This window comes from Schistocerca serialis, chromosome 5 (assembly GCF_023864345.2).
Source record: "Schistocerca serialis cubense isolate TAMUIC-IGC-003099 chromosome 5, iqSchSeri2.2, whole genome shotgun sequence".
Lineage (NCBI taxonomy): Eukaryota > Metazoa > Arthropoda > Insecta > Orthoptera > Acrididae > Schistocerca > Schistocerca serialis.
The window spans coordinates 10997820-11013341 of NC_064642.1; the positions used below are offsets into that span (position 1 = coordinate 10997820).

The 15522-nt window shown below is 39.3% G+C and overlaps 1 non-coding gene across 1 annotated transcript; it reads left to right on the forward strand.

The window, feature by feature from the left end:
* The first annotated feature begins 523 nt into the window (after positions 1 to 523).
* Positions 524 to 598, forward strand: Trnas-cga (transfer RNA serine (anticodon CGA)). The gene has a single exon. It is a non-coding gene; the product is annotated as a tRNA-Ser (tRNA).
* Positions 599 to 15522: the final 14924 nt, after the last annotated feature.

Sequence of the window (15522 nt, forward strand, 5' to 3'; positions counted from 1 at the left end):
ATACAGAAATACCGTGATGAATAATGCGGTATAGTCATGATAATAAGTGACTAGGTTCCAGGTACCATAGTGCATGTTGTGAGATTTTTCCAGAAATGTAGATGGGCACCTATTCGGTGGATTATATTTCCCAAAAGGGAGAGGAGTGTTGCGCTACAACTCGAGCTGTAGTGAATCGATATTATGATCGAATTAGCAAAATGGCATTATGAGATGGATATGGCAGGATGTCTCAGTAACTAGGTGTCCAGGCACGTGCACAATGCACGTGCTAACAATGCAGAAGCTGAAACTTCCTGGTAGATTAAAACTGTGTGCCGGACCGAGACTCGAACTCGGGACCTTTGCCTTTCGCGGGAAAGTGATCTACTAACTGAGCCACCCAAGCACGACTCATGCCCCGTCCTCACAGCTTTACTTCTGCCAGTACCTCGTCTCCTACCTTACAAACCTTACAGAAGCTCTCCTGCGAACCTTGCAGAACTAGCACTCCTGAAAGAAAGGAGGACGGGGCGTGAGTCGTGCTTGGGTAGCTCAGTTGGTAGAGCACTTGCCCGCGAAAGGCAAAGGTCCCGAGTTCGAGTCTCGGTCCAGGACACAGTTTTAATCAACCAAGAAGTTTCATATCAGCGCACACTCCGCTGCAAAGTGAAAATCTCATTCTGAATGCAGAAGTTGTTGGGCAGCACCTCTGAAAGTAGATGCGGAAACACAGTAAGGCGCCGATTGGTCTTCTTGAGGCGCTGACAAGACGCCAGAGGTATGGAAAACTACGTCATGATAGTTCAACGATTATTCCCAGAAGAGTATATACGTATTAATATTCTGGAGCACTTTCTACGCGTTTACGCTACCATGTGTCACAGGTAATTGAGCTGCACATGTCGCAAGCCCTGCTCCCTTCATAAGTGATGTCACCTCTTTTGTCAGTGACGTCATGAACCTTATAAATGAAGGCACTAAGACACACTCCCCATCCCCTTCCCCCTCTCTCCTCTTCAGGCAGTCACTGCATAATATGAAAATGAAACAGTCTACAAATCCTAAGATGATGTATCTGATCCTTTAGTGGCATCCAGAAATATGCAACGTGGCGGGACTATCTCTGCAACCCCTCCCTATTGTTACTTCCCCCCCATCCAGTCACAACCTCGTATTTTAGAAGCCATTAAAATAAACAATCACTCATAGTCGAAGGTGGCGGAACCTGTCAAATACGGTTGGTAACCGCAACCACTCCTTCAAACAGAGACTATTATTTTAGGAATGGAAGAGGCAATTACAGTCAAGTATTGTAACAAGTCTTAAAAGGAAATCAGAATAGAATAATCTGGGCTGTGCAAAAAAAAAAAAAAAAAAAAAATCTAAATGAATTGGTTCAAATGGCTCTGAGCACTATGGGACTTAACATCTGAGGTCATCAGTCCCCTAGAACGTAGAACTACTTAAACCTAACCTAAGGACATCACACACATCCATGCCCGAGACAGGATTCGAACCTGCGACCGTAGCTGTCGCGCGGTAGCAGACTGTAGCGCCTAGAACCGCTCGGCCACACAGGCCCGCTGTAAATGAATTCAATTTTTTATCAAAAAATTATGTTTGCAGTATTTGCACATACAAAATTGTCATCAAATCGCATGCACTTAGAGAAAAACGTAGCCTCCACCTGAATTTGCGTGAAACGCTGCCAGGTTAAAAAATATTTTCACATAACTTTTCATAGTGGAAAAAATTGGAGCTATTTTTCCAGATCAGTATTCAAAGAAATACATAAACAAGATCCTGTTAAGATGTTTGGCACGGTAACAAACAAGAACACAAATATTCTTGCACAGAAGATTGCTAATAAATTTACACAGAGACAAAAACTCTTTCTTAATGTCTGTTTGGTGTTCCTTTAGCCCAGCTTAATCGTTACAGTACCAAGCCAAGGGGAAGTGGTCATGGAAGATGGAGAGGGGGGGGGGGGAGTCAGGTGGTCAGGTGGCGGACCACCTTCTACACTCATCTTGAAATGTCGCAACCTAGTCACGTACTATATATTTTAAATATTTATGGTTTCGATTATTTCTCATACCACATTACGTAATTGTTTTAAATTTTTCGATAAAATGTAGTCCAAATATTGAAGTCTTAATAATGAATATGACTTCACAGCAGATGTCGTACTCATATTTTCAGGTTCAGGACCCTTCTTACACATATGTATATTTTAAAAATTATGTTGTGAGAAAAGGTCATCGACAATTTAAGAAATTTGTACTTGCTAAAATTTCTTGTAGTGCTTGTACAATCTTATAAAGTATCACTTCGGTCAGTATACACATTCCAGAGAACTTGTTGGTATTCTTAAGATTGTGGTAAATGATGTTTCCAGGTTCTGGACCCTACTCATTTATTCTCTTTTTTTGCATTGGGCATAACGTCAACCACCCATCCCCCTCCCAGCTGTTAGTACAATATTTTATGGAAGCTGAGTTGTCCGTATTCCTAACATTTATTTTTCACTTATAATGAAAATCTACATCCAGATTTTCTAATTCTTTTTCCAGTCAGTGCTTTCGCAAGTGCAAAGAAGATATGTTCTCAAAATATATCTCAAGTCTTATTTTACCTACAATCTATCTGCTGTATTGCCTTAAAATAGCGCTGTCTTATTTTACTATTCTTCTAGTCAAGAAAATTCACAGATTTTAATTTGGTGTTTATGTCCTGCATAGTAAGTTTCTTAAGGCGTTCCATGTCTTCTTAGGTGAATGTTGTCAACTGTTGCACATCACATTCTTGTGGTATTTTAAGTTTGCAATCTTTAAACTTTAATCGTTATTAAAAGTAGTTATTTTGTTGATTTTACATTCTGGAAACAGATTTTCTGTTGCTAGATGCACAGTGTCCAGTCCATCAAACTTAGATACAATGTACGCATCTTTTTAAAGCAGATGCGATAGTGCTACCCGGATTCTCCTCTTGAACATACTTCCATTAATGAGCCTATCAGATATGAATGTGTTCACCGAAAACGTTTAAGAAAATTTTATTTTATCTGTTAATTAAAAGTGAAATCCGGAAAACAGTGTTAAAAATTTGTAGGAAAACTGATTTCTTACTAATGAAACAAGTAACAGTTAGCTGTGGTTAATGCTGGAAGACATAAAAACTTTAGAAAAGTTGATGTCACCAGAACTTATCGAGTAGGCCCCACATGTAGCAGAATAATTATTAATATTGTTGAACATAATCACAAGTTCCCTCAGTGGCTCTGGAATACTGCAGTATGATAGGTTCTTATATGTAAACATATTTTATTTGAAACGAGTTTAAATCTTCCCAGCTGTGCAAACATTCTATCAACTAAAACCTACCCCCTCCGATTGTTTAAATCGAAATGGCTTAATGGGGCCCACTTCACGACGTACATACTTCACTAGCATTTCGAATAAAATGTCACATAATATAACGCAAAGAATCCCTAGACTTAAAAAAGAAGGAGCGAAATGTATAAACACTACTAATGTTAATTTATACACGGAAAACCAGAACAAAACAAATATACCGCAACATTTTATATCATTAGAGAAAGTCAAGAAATTTAAATGCAAAGAAGTACTAAAAGAATTTAGTGCAGTCAGACAATATTAGCCTTAATATTTGACTCTGGATTCAGTTGTGTGGCAGTGTTTGCATTACTGGAAGAACTATTTAAACGACTTCGTTACTGAATTACATGAAGTGGATAACAGAGGAAAAGAATATATGTGATTTTCCCAAAAGGATATACGATATCATTAAAAAAAAAGGAGGTAATAACAGCGAGAGGAGCGTTGACCATCAGCTAAAGAAACAACTTTTGGAGATGGCGAAATGTAGAATCACACTGAATGTATACAAACATATCACGGTAACTTTCATTCTTGTTTCTTGTTTAAAGTGACAGTATGAAGATTCCACAAAGAATACATATTGTCTTCTAGTTGGTGGAAAAGTTGGTAGTCGACGACGCAAATCGAATGTAATTCATACTGAGTGATCTATTGAATCTTCTTGGGAGGTTAAAATTGTTTCCCAGATTGAGACTCAATCTCACCTCTGCCTTTCGCGGGCAAAAGCTGTTGCCCGCGATAGGCAATGGTCCGGAGTTCGAGTCTAGATTCCGCACAGAGTTTTAATTAGCCAGGAAGTTTCATATGAGCACACAATCGGCTGGAGAGTGTGTAACAGCAACGACTCTCTACTATTGTTCATAGAAGTAATTCTTTTGATCTGATTTTATGATAAAATTGCGTAATTGATGTTCTGATTTCATTTCATTTTTGTTTCATGCCATTATGTTAAGAAAGCTGTAAATAAGTTTCAGCGCGAATATTAATGTTTATGTCAAACGTCAAGTAATATTGTAATAGAATTGGAAGGTAACAAATATTGAAACTGTTGTAAGATGTTTAAAATTGTAATTGTGCGTCTGGTCCATACGTAGGCAATGTGGTAGGATATGTAGACTGCAAAACCTCGGGTGAATACCCGGTCTGTCAGGGAGCGGTAAAAGGTAGATGGCAGGCGAGCGCGGGAAAATGCACACGGGCACTGCACGGCACAACCGGCTCAGTAGTAGTTGTTGGAGTTTGCACTGGTTTGAGCAACACCTTCTGGAACGAGGAGGCTCTCCTGGAAGACATAGCTTCACTGACCCTCGGGTATGCCGTTCCAACGCCCACACAGCGTGGCAAAATTCCTATTCAATACCTCCTCATTAGTTACGTGATCTACCCACCTTATCTTCAGCATTCTTCTGTAGCACCACATTTCGAAAGCTTCTATTCTCTTCTTGTCCAAACTAGTTATCGTCCATGTTTCACTTCCATACATGGCTACACTCCATACAAATACCTTCAGAAATGACTTCCTGACACTTAAATCTATACTCGATGTTAACAAATTTTTCTTCTTCAGAAACGATTTCCTTGCCATTGCTAGTCTACATTTTATATCCTCTCTACTTCGACCATCATCAGTTATTTTACTCCCTAAATAGCAAAACTCCTTTACTACTTTAAGTGTCTCATTTCCTAATTTAATTCCCCCAGCATCACCCGATTTAATTTGACTACATTCCATTATCCTCGTTTTGCTTTTGTTGATGTTCATCTTATATCCTCCTTTCAAGACACAGTCCATTCCGTTCAACAGCTCTTCCAAGTCCTTTGCTGTCTCTGACAGAATTACAATGTCATCGGCGAATCTCAAAGTTTTCACTTCTTCTCCATGAATTTTAATACCTACTCCGAATTTATCTTTTGTTTCCTTTACTGCTTGCTCAATATACAGATTGAATAACATCGGGGAGAGGCTACAACCCTGTCTCACTCCTTTCCCAACCACTGCTTCCCTTTCATGCCCCTCGACTCTTATAACTGACATCTGGTTTCTGTACAAATTGTAAATAGCCTTTCGCTCCCTGTATTTTACCCCTGCCACCTTCAGAATTTGAAAGAGAGTATTCCAGTTAACATTGTCAAAAGCTTTCTCTAAGTCTACAAATGCTAGAATCGTAGGTTTGCCATTTCTTAATCTGTCTTCTAAGATAAATCGTAAGGTTAGTATTGCCTCACGTGTTCTAACATTTCTACAGAATCCAAACTGATCTTCCCCGAGGTCCGCTTCTACCAGTTTTTCCATTCGTCTGTAAGGAATTCCCGTTAGTATTTTGCAGCTGTGACTTACTAAACTGATGGTTAGGTAATTTTCACATCTGTCAACACCTGCTTTCTTTGGGATTGGATTTATTATATTCTTCTTGAAGTCTGGGGGTATTTCGCCTGTCTCATACATCTTGCTCACCAGATGGTAGAGTTTTGTCATGACTGGCTGTCCCAAGGCCATTAGTAGTTCTAATGGAATATTGTCTACTCCCGGGGCCTTGTTTTGACTCAGGTCTTTCAGTGCTCTGTCAAACTCTTCACGCAGCATCTTATCTTCCATTTCATCTTCATCTACATCCTCTTCCATTTCCATACTACATTTGTAGTGTGTGGATAAGTTGAGAATTAGGATAAGACAGGAAGTGTGCTAGAGTAGCTTGCACAGATGTGATGACTACTGTGTCCAGATGGTGCAGTGCTCAATGCACCTCCCTACTAAGCAAGGGATGTGGGTTCAAGTCCTGGTTTGACACTAAACTTTTCCCATTGATTTTAATCAATGCTCATTCGCAGCTGGTGTCTGCAACTGGTTTGTGTCGTAATTCACAGTGGCTGCTGGTTCAAAATGGTGTCTGTTCTTGTATACATGTTTGAAAGAACAGACACCTCATAGACTTGAAATAGTAAATTCTTTAATAGTGGACAGTTTAATTCCATTTTCATGACATTCGTTATGTGTCTTAAGACCTATGGACTCTCATTCTTCGTGGGAACCAATCTTAACTTGTTAATATCCATTTTTATGGAATTGTGATGCATAATGTCCAGATTGTGAAAAGTACATTTCCTCACCTTCAATATAACACTTATTTGTAATACTTATGTCATCTGTATTGGAAGCTATGTTAAATACTTACATACAGGTTACAGGTTACTAATTAACCCTTCTAATACCGACTATTTTTTGTTACACTGAGTACCATTGGAGTCTTTAGTGACCCCAACGCAATTTATTTCTTATTAAGGATAGTTTTAATAACGGTAGAATAAAATCACATTCCTTGTTTTTTCCGCAATTTAAAACATGATGTCAGTGACATTACATTAAATTAAAATGCATATTTTTTTAAATTATTTATTTCCGTAAAATTTACAAACGATTCTCATGAAACTACTAATATTTTTGATTAAATTCCGAATTGACATTTATGACGCATTACACTTACAGCAATAAATTGGAGAGTGGTTTTTACACACAGAATATCCACATTTTGAACATTTATCGGTGAATTTTCTATCCTCAGACCTTTTATAAAATTGGACACCTTCCTCCTTTCTTGGCTGTACTGTTGATGGAAGTACTGGGGAAATAACTTTGTCTGGCTTCTTCCGACGAACTGCTTTCCTATTTCTATGAGAAATGCCTATCTCTTGTAGCTGGTCCTTTCTGCCCAGTCTGGTGTAAAGTGTAGCCATATGATAAATGCATTCAGTGCACTGATATCAATCATGTTGTAAAATTATATCATTGGCCACCTTCTGCTCATTTTCTTTGCAGTGTACGTTCTAACCAGCTTGTCCATGGTATCTACTCCTGATTTTGTTTTATTATAATCAAGAGTCATTACTGGCTTGCATTCTTCACCATCTTCCACTTCCTTCCTTGAATGCATTGTACTGAGCAAAGTTACAACTTTTCCCTTTTTAGGAGAATACAAAACAATTGAAGCATGCTCTTGGAATCCAAAAATAGATGAATATTTGACTCGACCTTTGGTCTGCGTGAAGGCTTGTGGTAGTTCTCCTTTATTTTTCCTAATTGTTCCAAAGAGTGTGAGACTGATTTTCAGAAGTTCTCTCGCCAAACTAAGGCTAGTGAAAAAATTGTCAGTTGTTACATTTCTGCCACTGTTTTCTAAGCGTTTCACGATATCTAAAGCAAATCTGTTGCCTTGACCAACTTCACGAGATTCATTTTCTTGTCGACCAGTGTAAACTTGGAGATTGAGTACGTAAGACGTTGCACTATCACATACAGCCCATAATTTCAACCCATATTTTCCTGCTTTTGAAGGAAAATATTGCCGAAATGGACATCTACCATGAAATGCCACACGTCAGAAATATATGTTACTGTACTTCCTGTTCAGGCTGGACATCTGCGCTGTCCAAATCTTCTTCTGAACTTTCGTCTGATTGAGGAATATTCTCTTCTTTGACGACAATGTCTCCATCGCTGCATGAGACATCAGAAACTATATCGCTGATATCACTATTTGATTCTCCAGATAGAGGATTATCCTGCAGTAATATTTCAAGCACTTTGTCTTCGGAAAGGTGACGAGACATTTTCCACTAAATGCAACACACATTTATAACTGTCTTCTTGTAAAGTATTGGCAACAATCACACGTCACAACAATATTTACAAGAATAAAACAAAGGAAATACAGCAACAGTTACAGGTTCAATGCAGCATTATTGGGTAATAATACGGCAAGAGAGCATTGGGGTCGCATTTGACCCCAATGGTATTAGTGGTTCTTTCTTGATTTTCTGCAATACTAAATATTTTCAAAAAGTTACATTAATATATTACGAACCCATTACTTAATTCAGGAAAAGTCCGAATTTTTCATAATTTTTAGCAGTAGGAAATAAGGTATATTTTACAGAAAATTACGGCCTGGAGTCATTACAGACCCCACGGTATTAGGAGGGTTAAAACTGCAGGCAAACAGAACATCTTTTCAATCTTTTCTTGGTCTTGAATGTCTGGGATGTTCACTTGTATGGCAGTCAAGTTTTGTGCAGTCTTATCGCCCCAGCAGACAAACTGCAGAACACTATTTTAACACAACTAAGCAACTGTTCTGTAAGTTGTCCTATGAATTACACAACACAGAAACAGTTGGCTCAGAGTACAGTGGAGCACATTGTAAATACAGCGTGTTGGCGTGTAACACACCTGAACAATCTTCTACACTGCCAAACAAACAACACATTCTATAGCTGTACCATGTAGCTTCCAGACATCCTTATCCAAAAAAGACGTTAAAGTCCATTGGAGTCGCATGGCTAGAAGCTTCATAAAATCAATAAGATGGCTACTGATGTCTTTGTTCATTTCTGGGGTTGTGATTTCACTTTTTATACACCTTGATTCTACAATTGGAACCATATCACATTGAACACTCTACTCCCGTTGCCTTATCCTCGTTCACAATCACGTAGCTATTTCCTTATTAATCTCCTTGCACACAGAAGTCACTTTTTGTGTTTGTTAATGAAACATGCCCACTAAAAAAAAATACCATCAAAATCCTGCATTATAACGAGGTCGATAATGTAACAGTTGTCTACATGAACTGGCTGCATTATATCTGACAATCATCCATTAGTAAAGTAATTTTAAGGTGATTCAATTCTAGTTTATGTGCTACGGGTACAGGATATTTATATTTCCTTGAAATGGCTCCCAATGTTGCTTGTCGATCATTTTTTCCCAATTTGGCTCTTGCTGTCACATTGTCTTTTTGTGTAGAAGAATTCGTGGTTTTGAGTTCACGCCACCTCTCACAGTGATGAATTTGGAGAATTTACCATGAGGCTAATTGTTAAATGCCCCACATATTACCTCCTTTAACATTACAGAGCAAGATATCTCTAATTATTACTGGCAGTCCACTTGATCACAGATTTTAACCATGATGATGATGTCACAAAACAGTTCTGCAATTGGCATACGCACATCGCACTAGCGTAGGAACATGTAACTTTTGGTTTAATTTAAGTTACCAACATCAATAACAAGACAGTCCAGGATATCCAAAAATATTTACACACCGAAGTGCTTCTCAGCTGATCTTGTCATCTTTCCTAATAGCTGGGGGATGTTGAGCACTTTCCAGGAATTAATGTTGACACTTCCCATCACCACAGTAAACTGGTCTGTAGCAGTTATCATGGCTTCTTATATACTCTCAAAATCCAAGAATTTTTGCTGATGATGCTGAATTTTCGTAGAGAAGGCATAAGTTTTGCTGATAAGGCAGAATTTTTAAAACTGCACATTTGCTCAGATTTTTCGTAATAGTAAGGCGTACTTTACACAGCCACTAACTGAACTCTTGCTTTTAGGGTTAAGCAGAGGCAATTTCGCTGCTTAACTAAATTTTTTGAGCTATTTGTTTCGTTTCTAAAACACAGGCAAAAACTGTCCACACCTACATATTAGTGTATTTACAGGATGTTATTTTATTTGCAAACCTTGTTATTTAATATTTTATTTAGGATGAGATGTTTCCTTGAGAACTCCAGGTAGAGAGCACTTGGAAATGCCTCACACGCCTGCCACACTATATTTGTTTGCGTGGCCACCTGCAGCAGCTATTGTATACCAGTTATCATTGATTTTCCTGCAAGTAAAGAGTATTTTGGACCAGACATGCTCCGATTTTGTTTGTGGTCATTCGGAAAATTTGGTCTACATAATATGTCTGTAGAATTTCGTTTTTATGGGTTAAAAACTGTATTGTTTTATAACATTAGCGTACAACTGAAACATCAAGCAACTGTCCAAAGACACAAGAAAATAAAATTACTTTTGGACATTTGACAGTGTAAGGAAAATATTTTCTGGTACAAAATCTTTATTTAATCTTGTCATGCGACCAATTTAAAACTTTCACGAGCTTCCATAATTAACTTTATATTCGTCTGGTTGTGGAAAAAGTCACATGATTCAGTAATCATTATGAACTATTACTGCTCACAAAGTTGGTTCTCCCTTATGGGTTATTTAATCAGGTATGGATGCAAGATGAGTGAAAGTTATGTTATGGAAAACATAGTGTCTTCTCTTACTGCTATTCTTCCATTCTCTGTGTTTATTGTTGTAAATTATTTAAAATCGATTTTGAAGCAACTAAGGATGCATTTTTAGCTACTGCAGTAATGTGATGGATGTTATATTCCACAGACAGGAAATCCTCTTAGAGTACACCAGCAGTCACCCTTTCGTATGATATCAGCTGGGTGCAAGAAATGCAGTAAGAGAATAATTTTTGTTATATATATATATATATATATATATATATATATATATATATATATAAAGAAACAATTTTACAGTTGACATTCCTAATGTCAAGTATGAAGGGAACGACAAGTTACGGGCCCTACGTTTAGCACGTCAATTCATTTTTGTTTAATTAGTTCACACATTTTTAAGCTCTGATTACCATTTTATTACATCTGTTTGGTCAGTCTACTAAAGTGATTGTTGTATATGAACAGTGAATCTATGTACGTCTTTACTTATTATGCTCTATGATATTTTATTACTCTTTGTAAATGTTCGCTTTTACTGCCCCTCCACCAGCATTAAGATAGATCTGTAGCTCGGAATTGGGGGAAATGGCCGGCGAGTGGGGTGAATGACGAGTTCACCTGGATGTCCTCTGTTTGACGTCACTGTTTCGTTTTTAAAGCACGTGCAATAACTTCCTAAACATGCATATTAGTATATTTGTACGATGTTATTTTATGTACAAAACTTGTTATTTATTATTTTATTTAGGATGAGATGGATCCTTGAGAACTCCAGGTATAGAGAATTTGGAAATGTCACACACGAGTGCCACAGTATATTTGTTTGCGTGGCCATCTGAAGCATCTATTGTATATCAGTTACCCCATTGATTTTCCTGCAAGTAAAGAGTATTTTGCATCAGACATGCTTCGATTTTATTTGTTGTCATTTGGAAAATTTGCTCTACGTAATAAGTGTGTAGAATTTTGTTTTTCTGGGTTAAACACAGTATTGCTTTATAATATTAGCGTGCAACTGAGATATGACGAGGACTGTCCAAAGACACATGAAAATAAATTTAGGACATGTGGCAGTGTAACAAAAATATTTTCTGGCACAAAATCATTATTTAATCTTGTCCTACAATCAATTTAAATCTTCCACGAACTTCCATAATTAACATTATATGCGTCTGGTTGTGGAAAAAGTCACATGATTCAGTAATCATTATGAACTATTACTGTTGACAAAGCTGGTTCTCACTTTTCTGTTATTAAATCAGGTACGGATGCAAGATAAGTGAAGGTTATGTGATGGAAAACATAGTCTATTCTCTTACTACTATTCTTCCATTCTCTGTGTTTATTGTTCTAATTTATTTGAAATGGATTTTGAAGCCACTAAGGATGCATTTTTAGCTACTTCAGTACTGTGGTCGATGCTATGTTCCACAAACAGGAAATCCACTTAGTGTACACTAGAACTCAGCATTTTGTATATCAGCTGGGTGCAAGAAATGTAGTAAGAGAATAATTTTTGTTCTCTATATACAGAGAAAAAAAAACAATTTCATAGTTGACATTCCCAATGTCAAGTGTTAAGGGAACAACAAGGTATGGGCTCTAACTTTAGCATGTCAATTCATTTTTGTTTAATTAATTGACACTTTTTTGAGATGTAATACAGCTGTTTTGTCAGTCCACTAAAATGATTGTTGTATACAAACAGTGAATATATAAACATCAATATTTATTATGCTCTATGATATTTAATAACCCCTTGTAAATATTCGCTTTTACCGCCCCTCCACCAGCATTAAGACAGATCTGTAGCTCGGAATGGGGGGCAGTGGCCAACGAGTCGGGCGAATGGCGAGTGCACCTGTATGTTCCATGTCCTCTAGGGGCCAAATGAATCAAATATGTCATCGCCAGTCAGCTGAATTACCGACTACCCATTGTCTGCGTAGCTGCTATTGTATGTAATTTGCTTACGTTCACGTTTCACAAAGTTTGAAACACCTTTATTTTTAGAAGAATGAGATTTTCACTCTGCAGCGGAGTGTGCGCTGATATGAAACTTCCTGGCAGATTAAAACTGTGTGCCCGACCGAGACTCGAACTCGGGACCTTTGCCTTTCGCGGGCAGGTCCCGAGTTCGAGTCTCGGTCGGGCACACAGTTTTAATCTGCCAGCAAGTTTCACCTTTATTTTTATTTTCATCTCGTCGATATGATGATGGTTGTAGAACCGAAACCAGTTGTTACTGAAAATAAAGTAAACTGACTGTTCACAATCGATAAGTCATTTTATGCGCAGACTTTTCAGCAGGGGTGCTTTTATGCACGGGCAGCACTAATTGTCAAATGAACCGCGTCAGGAAAGGCGATGAGCTAGTCGGCTTCGAGACGTAGACTCCTCGGCCCACAGCAGGCCAGCTCTCGGACGTGTAGAGGGCAAACGATAGCCTGCTGCGTGACTCTTTAAGCACGGCTCCCTGAGCGCCGTGAGCCCGCAGGCTCGCGCTGGCGTCTCCCATCTGCAGAGGGTGAGCCGCTCCAGTCGTTCGTCTTTTGCAGGGCCTGGCAGCTAGGGGGGGGGGGGAGGGGGGGCGGGAGAGGGAAGCGGGTGGGCCGCGGCGGTCTCTGGGGGGGGGGGGGGGGGTGACAAGCGGCGCGGTTTGCTGGAGGCGGCTGTGTGGCCGGGGGCGGCGGCGGGGGCAGAGGCGACGTGACCAGCTGCGCCGGGGGGCGGTTGAAGCGGCGCCGCGAGACAGGTAAGTAGCCCAGCGCGCACTGGCGCCGTGCACCGAAGCGTGTGTGCCATGCGATGGGAACGAACCAGTAAACCCCCGATTCTCTAAACAATCGAACGCTCATATGTAAAATAGCGACGAACGCCTGATTACAAATGAGTTGATGTGTTAACTATTTGGCACTAAAGCCGTCGGCACACGGACCGTGCATCCGAACGCTGAGCGTTGAGCGTGCCGAGTTTCTAACGTCATAGCGTCGAATAGCACGTTCTGGAGCCTTTCCGAATGAACAGACCAATATCTAGCATATCAGATAATCTGAGCGTGCGTCTGAGCGTTGACCAATGAGATGGCACAGCGCCACCTACGTCACATGCACGCCATCTCCCTTCAGCGCATTTGGCATTCATTTCAAGCCTATACGTATACACGGTGTTACAAAAACGTACGGCCAAACTTTCAGGAAGCATACCTTACACACAAAGAAAGAAAATATGTTATGTGGACATGTGTCCGGAAACGCTTACTTTCCATGTTAGAGCTCATTTTATTACTTCTCTTCAAAGCACATTAATCATGGAATGGAAACACACAGCAACAGGACGTACCAACGTGACTTCAAACACTTTGTTACAGGAAATGTCCTTCGTTAGCGACGATACATGCATCCACCCTCCGTCGCATGGAATCCCTGATGCGCTGATGCAGCCCTGGAGAATGGCGTCTTGTATCACAGCCGTCCACAATACGAGCACGAAGAGTCTCTACATTTGGTACCGGGGTTGCGTAGACAAGAGCTTTCAAATGCCCCCATAAATGAAAGCCAAGAGGGTTGAGGTCAGGAGAGCGTGGAGGCCATGGAATTGGTCCACCTCTACCAATCCATCGGTCACTGAATCTGTTGTTGAGAAGCGTACGAGCACTTTGACTGAAATGTATGGAGCTCCATCGTGCATGAACCACATGTTGTGTCGTACTTGTAAAGGCACATGTTCTAGCAGCACAGGTAGAGTATCCCGTATGAAATCATGATAACGTGCTCCATTGAGCGTAGGTGGAAGAACATGGGGCCCAATCAAGACATCACCAATAATGCTAGTACTGTAGAGCAATGAGTCGCATGTCAACACAAGCACCGAAGTCAACATTACCTTCCTTCAATTGGGCCAACTGGCGGTGAATCGAAGAAGTACAGTACATACCGACGAAACTAAAATGAGCTCTAACATGGAAATTAAGCGTTTCCGGACACATGTCCACATAACATCTTTTCTTTATTTGTGTGTGAGGAATGTCTCCTGAAACTTTGGCCGTACCTTTTTGTAACACCCTGTATATGCCGCTGATGACCACCAGCAAATTGAGAATCACTGGAAAACCCGTTGTTAACTGTGTGATCCGTTGCAATAAAATAGTGAGAAACATCATATTCGTCGCAAAAGAATTATTACAACTAGCGTATTGTGAGATTATGCTATTTGAAGGCAGCAATACACTGAGGATGCATCCAAAACGCATTGTTCTTGGTACAATTTGTTGTAGTTAAATTTCAGTTAGTAACATAGCTACGATTAAAGCTTTCAGAAAGTGCTAAGATTGGTAAGACTCTAGGAATGGCATTTGGTTAGTACTTGGATGGGTGACCGCCTGGGAACTCCGGGTACTGTTGGATCCCCTTCATTTTTTTTCCTTTTTATGCCGCCACCCCTGCTAGCCCTCTTTCCATACCACAAAAAAATAAAAAAATTAGAAAAAAAGAAAAAATAAAAAGAAAAAAGAAAAAAAAGAAAAAACAAAAAAACAAACAAAAGCAACATCGGGCGCGGTTAGTACTTGGATGGGTGACTGCCTGGGAACACCGGGTGCTGTTGGATCCCCTTCATTTTTTTTTTCTTTTTATGCCGCCATCCCTGCCAGACCTCTTTCCATACCACCTTTCTTTTGTGACAAAGACACTTCCTTAAGCATTTTAAACTACTGTAATGACCATAAGGTACGAAAGTGCAGTAAATATCTCAGTTTGAGGGAGAATGTGCTAACCAAGTTTGCCAGGAAGTCTCTATAAATTAAAAAAAAAAATAAAATAAAAGAAAGGAAAAAGAATACAAAAAAAGAAAATAAAAAACGCATAATGTTGGTTTTCTGTGGTGAGTAACGTTACTGCGTATTGAGATTTTAATGTTTGGGCAGTAGTAGGCGACTCGCCAGTTCGTAAATTTTTTTTCCTACCATTTGCGTTTTTATTATGTACTGTTACTTTATTATTAGTTTTATATAAGTATATACCATAATTTTTGATGTTATGTAAATATAAGT